This window comes from Trichechus manatus, unplaced genomic scaffold (genome assembly GCF_000243295.1).
Source record: "Trichechus manatus latirostris isolate Lorelei unplaced genomic scaffold, TriManLat1.0 scaffold00017, whole genome shotgun sequence".
Lineage (NCBI taxonomy): Eukaryota > Metazoa > Chordata > Mammalia > Sirenia > Trichechidae > Trichechus > Trichechus manatus.
The window spans coordinates 3,099,606-3,109,784 of NW_004443953.1; positions in this window are offsets into that span (position 1 = coordinate 3,099,606).

Genomic DNA, 10,179 nt, shown 5'->3' on the forward strand with positions numbered 1-10,179 from the left:
ATTATTTAGCCATTTACAAAATTAAAGACAGCCTGTGACCACCAGGAATTACAGCACTTACTCAAGGGAACAAAGAGCCAGAGATGGTCACTTGCTGGCATGTGGAAGAGCAATAGGAAAGCCTGGGCAAACACTAGTTGAGAGCGGGCATTGCCCATAGCTGAAGTTTCAGCGCTTCCTGAACCGTTATCACTGCATGGATCAGGATGGATTAGAAAGTATCATTGGCAAAAATAAAGAAACTCAGGGAATAGAGGAAATAACTTGTGAAAGTGGATGAAGGATTTGGATTAAGACACAGCAAGTTTGAGGTGACATAGTAGCTAATACAAATCTATGGTATGGAATTTGTGATCCACAATTGGACGAGAGATACCGATTAGAGAAACATAAGCATGGAATTGGAAGAAAAAAAAAAATCAACTCACATGGTGAAGAAAGTAGAAAAAGGGTAGGAGCAGTAAGAAGAGTGAGTGCAAACGAGGGACTGACAAGGTAACAGAAGAACCAGGATTGTATACTGTCACAAACAACACTCAGGAAATATAGATATGTGTCCAGCATGTCAAGCACAGTTGAGGAAGGACAATTGGGATGTGTTGTTTGCTTAATTTTCATTTTGGAGTAAGAGCTTCATAGTGATTCATTTGGATGTGTTTTTCTAATACATCTTTATGGCAACAGTTCACTTTGATAATATATTAATGTGCAATATTTCTCAGGGAGCGGTTTTCACAATGTATTTCTCTAGCGGCAGTGGTGTCTACTATACTATAGATGCTTTAGCAAATTTAGTTTAATTACACAATTAAAACACTTCTTGACAGCAATATACTGACTACACATAAAATAATCTGTATTTTCTTAGACTGCATAAAAAGTAAACTTGATAACAGTAATACACAATTAAAACCAAAGGTTATAATTAGGAAAGTTCTGTCATTATCCCTTACGAATAACAGCTTCAGCATCTTGATCCTTGATATTTATTATGAGACATTAGCCCCATAGAGTAACTGTGAGTAGCTACCTTTAGTTGAAAGCCTACTATTTTGTTTTGTGCATTGTCCTGTGCTATTTAAAAATATTTGGAAATACATTTTTAAATAAATAATTTTATTGTTTTTCTGTAGCCTCTTAAAGAGTCTAGGATGGCTACCATTTTAATGAGCATTTATTATATACCAGCCATGATTCTAAATTCTCTACTTATATTACCTTTTTTTAATCCCCAAGCATCACAACGAGGTAGATACTATTGTTATCTCCTGAGGCTGAGGCTCAGAAAAGTAAAGATTTACTCAAGGATTCAAAATCAGAAAGTGGTAGAGCTCATATTCGAATTCAGGCTATCTGACAAGAGTCTGGACACTTGACCACTCCCAGAATATAAAATGTCAGATGACAAAGTGAACCGGCCTCTTAATTTCCCTGACAGAAAATTTAGGGACAAATATACCAGTACCAATTGCCATTGAGTGGATTCCAACTCATGGCAACCCCATATGTGTAAGAGTAGAACTATCCCCCATAAAGCTTTCAATTTTCAGAAGTAGATCGCCAAACCTTTCTTTTGAGGCATCTATAGCCTTGAGTTAAGCCACATGGTGTGTGTTTACAAAAATGCTTTGTCAGAGTTCCAAAATAATTTACTTTATATACATCATGAAGGGCTTTTCAATCTTCAGAGAAACTGCTAAGGAGTTGGTGCTGCAGTTCTAGAAACCAAAGACTTCATGAAGCAGCTGCCCTCCAGAGAAAATAATCATAGATCGGAACTTCTCTTTTTAGCACTCCCTTGCCTGGAAACCCTGTGAATGACCATGACCCATGCCCTCTCTCTGTTTGGACACTGACCTTAAGTACCTTTTATAATGCTAAAGAATTCACATAAGAACTGAAGAATAAATCATTAAAAGGAATGCTCAGAAAATATTTACGGGAAACAATAAGCCCAATGCTTGCCCTTTATAATCACAACTAAACTTTACAAGTCTCCAGTAAAAGGTGACCTCATCTAATCCCTATTTCTCTGATGCATCTTTATCAATGTCCTACTTCTTGATCTTGTGACCTACCTTGGTCTGGCCTCAAACAAGCAACCAAGATTTGTAATTAAATTATGAATAAATTAAATAGACAAATGCATCCTACCTAACAATATTAAATGATTTATCTATTTTTTTGAAACTGGAAACTCATTTATATCTGTTTCTAATAAAAGTAATATACGTGGTTATTCTTTGAAAATAAGCATAGAAAGTTAAAATCCTCTTATAATCTTGTACTCTGGTTTTTTTCTCTTTAACTCCAAAAACAATTCTGGTATATATTTTTGGACTTACACACACACACATCCACAGATGCGTGTTTATTTAACTTAATGTCTACAATTAAAACATTTTTAAATGGTTGAATAGTTTATTATTGTCTTCATTTGCTGTATTCTAAAAGCAATATACATTTAAGCATTTAAGGCATAGATTATATGATCAATAATCAATATAATGAGAATTTTGGATGTCTGTACTTTTCTTTTTACTGCTGTAAACAATTATGTATAAACATTCTTGGGAATACATAATTGCGTATTTCTATTATTCTCTTAAAAGGAGGCTTGGTACACAACAGTTAGCCACTTGGCTGCTAACCAAAATGTCAATAGTTTGAACCCTCAAGCACCCTGCTGCTGAAACAAAGACCTATGGCCTGGTCCTGTAAAAATTACAGCCTATGAAACCCTATGGGGCAGTTTTACTCTGTCCTATGGGGTCACTATGAATCGGAATTGCTTTATGGCACACGACAGCAACGTAATCCTCTTATTTAATTTTATGCATACTGTTAAATATTCTTTGAAATCTTTAAATCAATTTACATTACCCCTAACATTGTTATCTATGGAACATATACCCACACCTCTACAAACACTTGGCATTACTCATGTTTTAAATATTTTAATAATCTTTGTTCATTTCAGTGGGATTTTGAAAGTTATAGCAAGTAAAGAAATAGGCAAATTGACATTCCAAAACTAGAAGTCAACACAGTAATTTGTTACACTTATTTGAAGTGTTTTTTTATAATTTTCATTCATTTATATTAAAAAAAAAAACTCTTAGAAGCTTTATTTTTCTATAGAAAATATATTTTATTTGATAGTTTTCTTAAAGGATACAAATCTCCTGCAACAGATTCTTAATGTAAAAAGCATAAAAGATTCTCTTCTTCCTTTATTTTTTAAAGTTCATTAGGATTTTACAAATATTTTTGATGTATAAAAAACCAAAGCATCAAAATTCTTAACATGAAAGAAAAAAACGCATTCTAAATACATTTCTTCATTCCTAAGCAAAGCTCAGCATCCCTTGTCTATAAAAATATCAAAATGATGAAGCTGTTGTGTTGCATTGGTGCTGGTATAGCAATGCCTGGAGTAGGGAGCTTGATAACTGAAGGCAAATACAAACATGTTCAAACCTGAGCAAAAGTTATTACAGCAACTACTTTCCTGAGTGCTGCTATTATTGTTCCAAAGTAAACACTAATAGAAAGTTCTAGAAAGAAAGAATTACCATGTGGAGGGGAAAAAAAAAAAGCCAGAACCAAAGAAATAGAAAATGGAGGTTCTATACGGTACCTCAGATCAAAGAAAGAAGGTTGGTGCAGAGAAGCGAGATGAACATTAAGCACCAATTTTCACCAAAAGGCACTCACTGACAAACTGTGCAGCTCAAGAGGTTAAGAAGCCTAGCAGAAAGTGGCTGAAAAGCAGAGTGGACAGAAAAAATTGCAGAACAGAACACATTAAGCAGGAAAGGTCCTCCAAAAAGTCCTGCAGGTAGAAGTCTTGGATTTGAAGCAGAGCTAGAGTAAGCCTTACAAAGACTGAAATTCATTCTTCAATAAGCTTAGGACCTGATAGGATTGAGGTAATCTGCTTTAACCAGCTTCTTGCCAAAAAATAGGGTGAATCCTCCGTGGATGCATATAACCTATCCAGAGACTCAAAAATGTTCCATTTCAATGTTCAGCATTCAATCAAAAATAACCAGCCATATCAAGGTAGACTGTGGTTGGGGCAATAGAAACAGACCAAGTAGTTACATAAATGTTGATATTATCAGACAATGGTTTAAATAATTGCGATTTATGTGTTTAAGAAAAAGTAGACGACAAAATAGATAATTTCAGTGGAAAACTTTAAATCTATATAAAAATAAAAAATTTGAAGTTCAACATCACCTGATGTTGAAGACTTATTGTAAAGCTATGTAATTAAAAGAGAATGGTATTGACAAAAGTATAGACAACTAAAACGTGTCTCAGTCATCTAGTGCTGCTCCAACAGAAATACCACAAGTGGATGGCTTTACAAAGAGAAATTTATTGTCTTCACAGTCCAGTAGGCTACAAGTCCAAACTCAGGGCATCAGATCCAGAGGAATGCTTTCTCCATCGGCTCTGGAGGAAAGTCCATGTCATCAGTCTTCCTTTGATCTGGGAGCTTCTCTGCGCAGGAACCTCAGGTCCAAAGGACACGCTCTGCTCCCAGTACTGCTTTCTTGGTGATATGAGGTTCCCATGTGTCTCTGCTCACTTCTCTCTTTTATATCTCAAAAGAGATTGCATTAAGACACTGATCTTGTCAAACTCATCAGTATAACCTCATCACAGTGACAGAATTTACAACACTTGAGGAGATCACATATAATCTCATCATAGTGGTGGAGTTTACAACACATAAGGAAATCACATGAGATAACACAATCCTACAATACTAGGAATCATGACGTAGCCAAGTTGCTACACACATTTTTTGGGGGACACAATTCAATCCATGACAACATGGAACAAAATATATAGCCCAGGAATAAAGCCATACATATACGGTCATTTGATTTCCTATTAAGGTGAAGCTGCAGTGCATTGAGGGAAAGGCTGGATATTTCTATTGAAGGTGCCAGGTCAAATGGGTATATGTAAATATATATGTATGTATTGCATATATATAGTTTGCTGTGAAGAAGACCAAGGTTGCAGCCGCATGTGAAAAAAAAAATTTTGTCATGAAAATTATTTATTTTAAAATAAGAATAAATCCAAAATTTTATTTAAAATATGATGATCATTACATTTTTATTTAAAAAGAAATCAAACTTAAAAGTTCTGAAGGAGAGAAGAAGGAATGAATACTACACTTCTCTAGCAGTATTTAGAGAGCTACCATCTGATAGCTAGTTCACAGCAACTTGTCCTATCCTGCAAAGAATGGAGATTTGCTTCTATGAGATTAAAACCAAAACCAAACAGAACAAAGCCATATAATTGCTGGAGTTTCTTAAAATTTTTATTATGTCATATAGCCGTACAATAAATATAATTAAACTATAATTGCATGTGTCAATACATTAAACTTCATTATTAGAAACAAGAAGTACTACTTCTTAGCACAAATGCATGCATTTTGTAATCTCATACTCTTTCAAACCACTCTTTGGTTCAATGTAATTGTGTGCTTTTGCTGTCATGCACACAGCTTTCAATTAAAAAAAAAAAAGCATTTATCTTGGCCCTCCTGACTCTTCTAGTTCAGACCTGAAAAAGCAGGAAGACAAGGAATGTTCCCACCGACTTACTGCTGGACATGGTATTAGCTGATCATTCAGATTTATTTCTATTAGAAATGGCATTATTAATTTTAGGAAGCTGGAGAACATAATTTTAAACAATCCCAGCTAATGAAACTCATTAGGAGGAAGGAGACAGCTTTCCTCTGTGGTTACACATTGGTTTTTATAAATTAGCATTTTTTGAAATTCCTTGCCTAGGTCACTGATGAGATGAGTAATGGTTTTTTTTGTTGCTGTTGTTCTGAAAATATATTGAATTTAATTAAAACTTCTGTACATCTTAAGATGGATTAAATGCAGTTGTAAGAAATGATGAATATTTTAACCATGGTTCTGAAAATCTGAGATGCATAACATCCTCAGACGAGCCAATATTATTTCCTACTACTCTTGTCTGCCTAAACACCTTATTGCCGCCAAGTATCCATGATCTAGAACAGTCAGGATATAGCCATGGCATTTCAGAGCTGCTGTGGTTAGTGGGTGGGCATTAAAAAGTAAGTAAGCAGGATGTTTGTCACATATACCTATATATACACACACAAAAAAACCCAAAACCAAATCTGTTGCTGTTGAGTTGATTCCGACTCATAGCAATCCGATAGAACAGAGTAGAACTGCTCCATAGCGTTTCCAAGGAGCAGCTGGTAGAGTTGAACTGCCGACCTTTGGGTTAGTGGCCATAGCACACTGTAGCTCTTAACCACTGCACCTCCAGGGCCCCCCAAAAAAACAACCAAACGTTGCCATCGAGTCAATTCCAACTCATAGTGGTCTTATATATACAAAGGCATATATTATCTGTTAATTAACAGTGATTCTGATAATCTTATATTAATTGCAAACCCACTAATTGGATCAAATATAAAAGAATTGTGGCAGTTTGGGGATGGAACATGCAGGCAAATGCAGTCATTTTAATTTAGTGACATGGGGGATTGGCATGAATGCTAAAAAGAGTGTGAGAAATTATTGTTCTATAGTAATGGTTTCAATAATACATTACATTCATTTCACCATTCAAAGCACCAACAAAAGCCTGTACATACAAGTAGTAACAAGGCAGCATCATGGTTAATACTATTTCCCTATTAACTTTATGTTGTATAATACTTATATAAGTGCTGTAAAATGCTCACTTACAATGAAGGGTATTGACTACAATAACACTTTATTCAATGCTTTAATTTGCCCCATGAATCACCCAGGCCAATATAATTGCATTGTTAATATGACACTACAGAATAAACAGGTCATGCACAAATGGAATGGGCCCTTCTTAACTGGGCCATGTTAAACACTTTTATGAAAGGATTTGTTAGATAATTTTACCTGAATGAATCTTATTACCAGCTCTCTGAGAGAATGTACAGTTTTATAAATGTATACATTAGAGTAAAACCTGATTGTTTTGCAAAACTAAAAGTGAGGGTTGAGGAAGACTTGCTGAGTGTAAAGGTGTATGTTGATTCATATAACATATATATTTCTATTACATAAATAATTTTATGCTACCTACCATGGAAGTTAGAATTAATTGTCCTTATACTTAAGTAAAGATAAGCGACATAACAAATAATAAAATATGAGTTATATTTAGTTATATAACAAATCAATGAAATATTTTATGGAAATGAGTGGCTAGATGGAAAGGTTTTTGAAAGATCACTGGTGGTTGTAATGACTAAGGGACATACTTCAATAAGCATGGAATGAGACAATATTGATTTGCACTACCGAGAAGAGAAAGCAATTATGAATGAGAGTATAAAAACCAGTTTGAAATTATCTAACAGGGATTTATTACTTTTAAAATGCAATGAGAGAAGAAGGTAAATATGCCGTATCTGAATTTCTGTCCAAAGTTTAGAAAATTTTTGAAAACAAATTGACAGTAACTGGAAAAGATAAATGAAACTAATATAGACTCTGGTAAGAAATTTAAGCACAGAATTCTTCAATAGGAAAATCAATAAATTTTTCCCCCCTCAGGTTTCAGATGCCTGATCCTTTTCTTTTTTTGTAATCTTTCTGGGGCCTGCATTACAAAAATCCCTGTGAATGTGGAGATAACCCTAGGACGAGAGCTATGGATTACTGCTGACCTCTTCGAGCAAACTGTAATTTCAAAACAGGGAAATGTGGGGAAAAATTATGGCACACGGTTTCTGTGATAATTTATAGCCACTAAAAATGAAGATGCTGAATATCTCTCAATAATTCAGGAAGCACTTGTGCTATGATGTTATATTTAAAAAATCACTATATAAGATCACCTATTAAATGATAACTACAAGAGAAGACCTAGCTAGTGGAAGAAACACACAAAGATATTAACAATGAATAACTTTGGATCATGGCAGAACATGGGATTTTTTGTTTTTCTATTAGTAGTTTTTTCTATATTTAAAATTACGGTATTAGTATATATTTTATATATCTAAAATGTATAAACTTAACTTCTAAAAATACAACCTGCTGCTCAGAAATACTACATTTGTGAGAAAGGATTGGAAAGCAGCAACAATGTCAGGGAACATATTAGAACTTGAATCAGGTTAAGACTGAATCCTTCAGTATTGTAACTCAAGGCTTGAGTTTTTTTGTTTTTTGTTTTTTTTGGAAGGATTCTATGGGCAAAAAATTGAACAGTGCAGGAAGCATCAATAGAAGATGGAAGGAATATCCAGAGTCACTGTACAAAAAAGAATTAGTCGACGTTCAACCATTTCAGGAGGTAGCATATGATTAAGAACTGATGGTACTGAAGGAAGAAGTACTGAAGGCACTGGTGAAAAACAAGTCTTCAGGAATTGATGGAATACCAAGTGTTTCAAGAAACAGATGCATCACTAGAAGTGCTCACTCATCTATGCCAAGAAATTTGAAAGACAGCTACCTGGCCAACTGGCTGGAAGAGATCCATATTTGTGCCCATTCCAAAGAAAGGTGATCCAACAGAAGAATGTGAACATCATCGAACAATACCATTAACATCACACACAAGTAAAATTTTGCTTAAGATTATTCAAAAGTGGTTGCAGTAGTACACGGACAGGGAACTGCCAGAAATTCAATCCAGATTCAGAAGAGGACATAAAATGAGGGATATCATTGCCGATGTCAGACGAATATAGTCCTCCAGGTGACACCTTTGCTTTTTAACACTTCAGAGAGGTCTTTTGTAGAATGCCCAATGCAATAAGTCATTTGATTTCTTGACTGCTGCTTCCATGGGTGTTGTTTGTGGATCCAAGTAAAATAAAATCCTTGACAACGTCAATCTTTTCTCCGCTTATCATGATGTTGCTTGTTGGTCCAGTTGTGAGGATTTTTGTTTTCTTTATGCAAAGATGTAATCCCTACTGAAGGCTGTAGTCTTTGATCTTCTTCAGTAAGTGTTTCAAGTCCTCCATTTTCCATAAGCAAGGTTGCATTATCTGCATATTGCAGGTTGTTAACGAGTCTTCCTCCAATCCTGATGCTGTGTTCTTCCTTACATAGTCCCAGCTTCTTGGTTATTTGCTCAGCATACATATTGAATAAGTATGGTGGAAGGATACAACCCTGACCCACACCTTTCCTGACTATAAAATATGCAGTATCCCCTTGTTCTGTTCAGACGACTGCCTCTTGATCTATATACAGGTTTCTCATGAGCACAATTAAGTGTTTGGGAATTCCAGTTCTTTGAAATGTCATCCATAATTTGTTATGATCCACACAGTTGAATGCCTTTGCATAGTCAATAAAACACAAGTAAACATATTTTTGGTATTCTCTGTTTCAGCCAAGATCCATCTGTTTCGTAGTTATACATAGATTCTCTGTGATTTGGAACTGACTCAACGGCACTTAACAACAACAAAATTTTATTCTCATTGAAGTTTATATTCTTGAGGCTTTCTTACTCTTTATTTACATACAATTAATTTAACATTTTAAAGATAAATAAATTACCAGTAGTATATTCATAATATAGAAAATAGAAGTAGAATATAAAAGAACGAACTAAAAGCACTGAAAAAAGTTAACCTGTATCTTCTAAATAGGTCAGTTTTGTTATTTCTTCTTTCTACCAGTAGATCAAGAACAAGGACTTTTGAACTCAGAAGGAGCTTTTTCACCTGAGAATGCCAGTAGGGTGAGTAGTTCAACAAAACTCTAATACAGCATTTTGATATATTTGGAACCAAGATCAATAAAGAACTTTTAAGTGTTTCACTAGAGGCATTAATGGGGCTGTTACCATTGAGTAGTTTCTCTTGGTAACTCCCAAAGTGCTAATAACATAATAATATAGAATTAAATACTTATAGAATAATCATTTCACCTAGCAACTCAGAATAGAAACTTTTATTATGACTGCTGTGGGGTCATTTGTGTAAATATTCCAAAGAAGTCAAGCAGTTTTTTGCATTAGTGTTATGAGGATTCCAGAAGCTTTTAAAAAAGAAAGCAATGTATCAGTTTATTTAAGTTTCTCCTATATATCTACATGGATAACCCTTTCACATCTGTTAAAGCTTGGCTCAAATCCTACCCT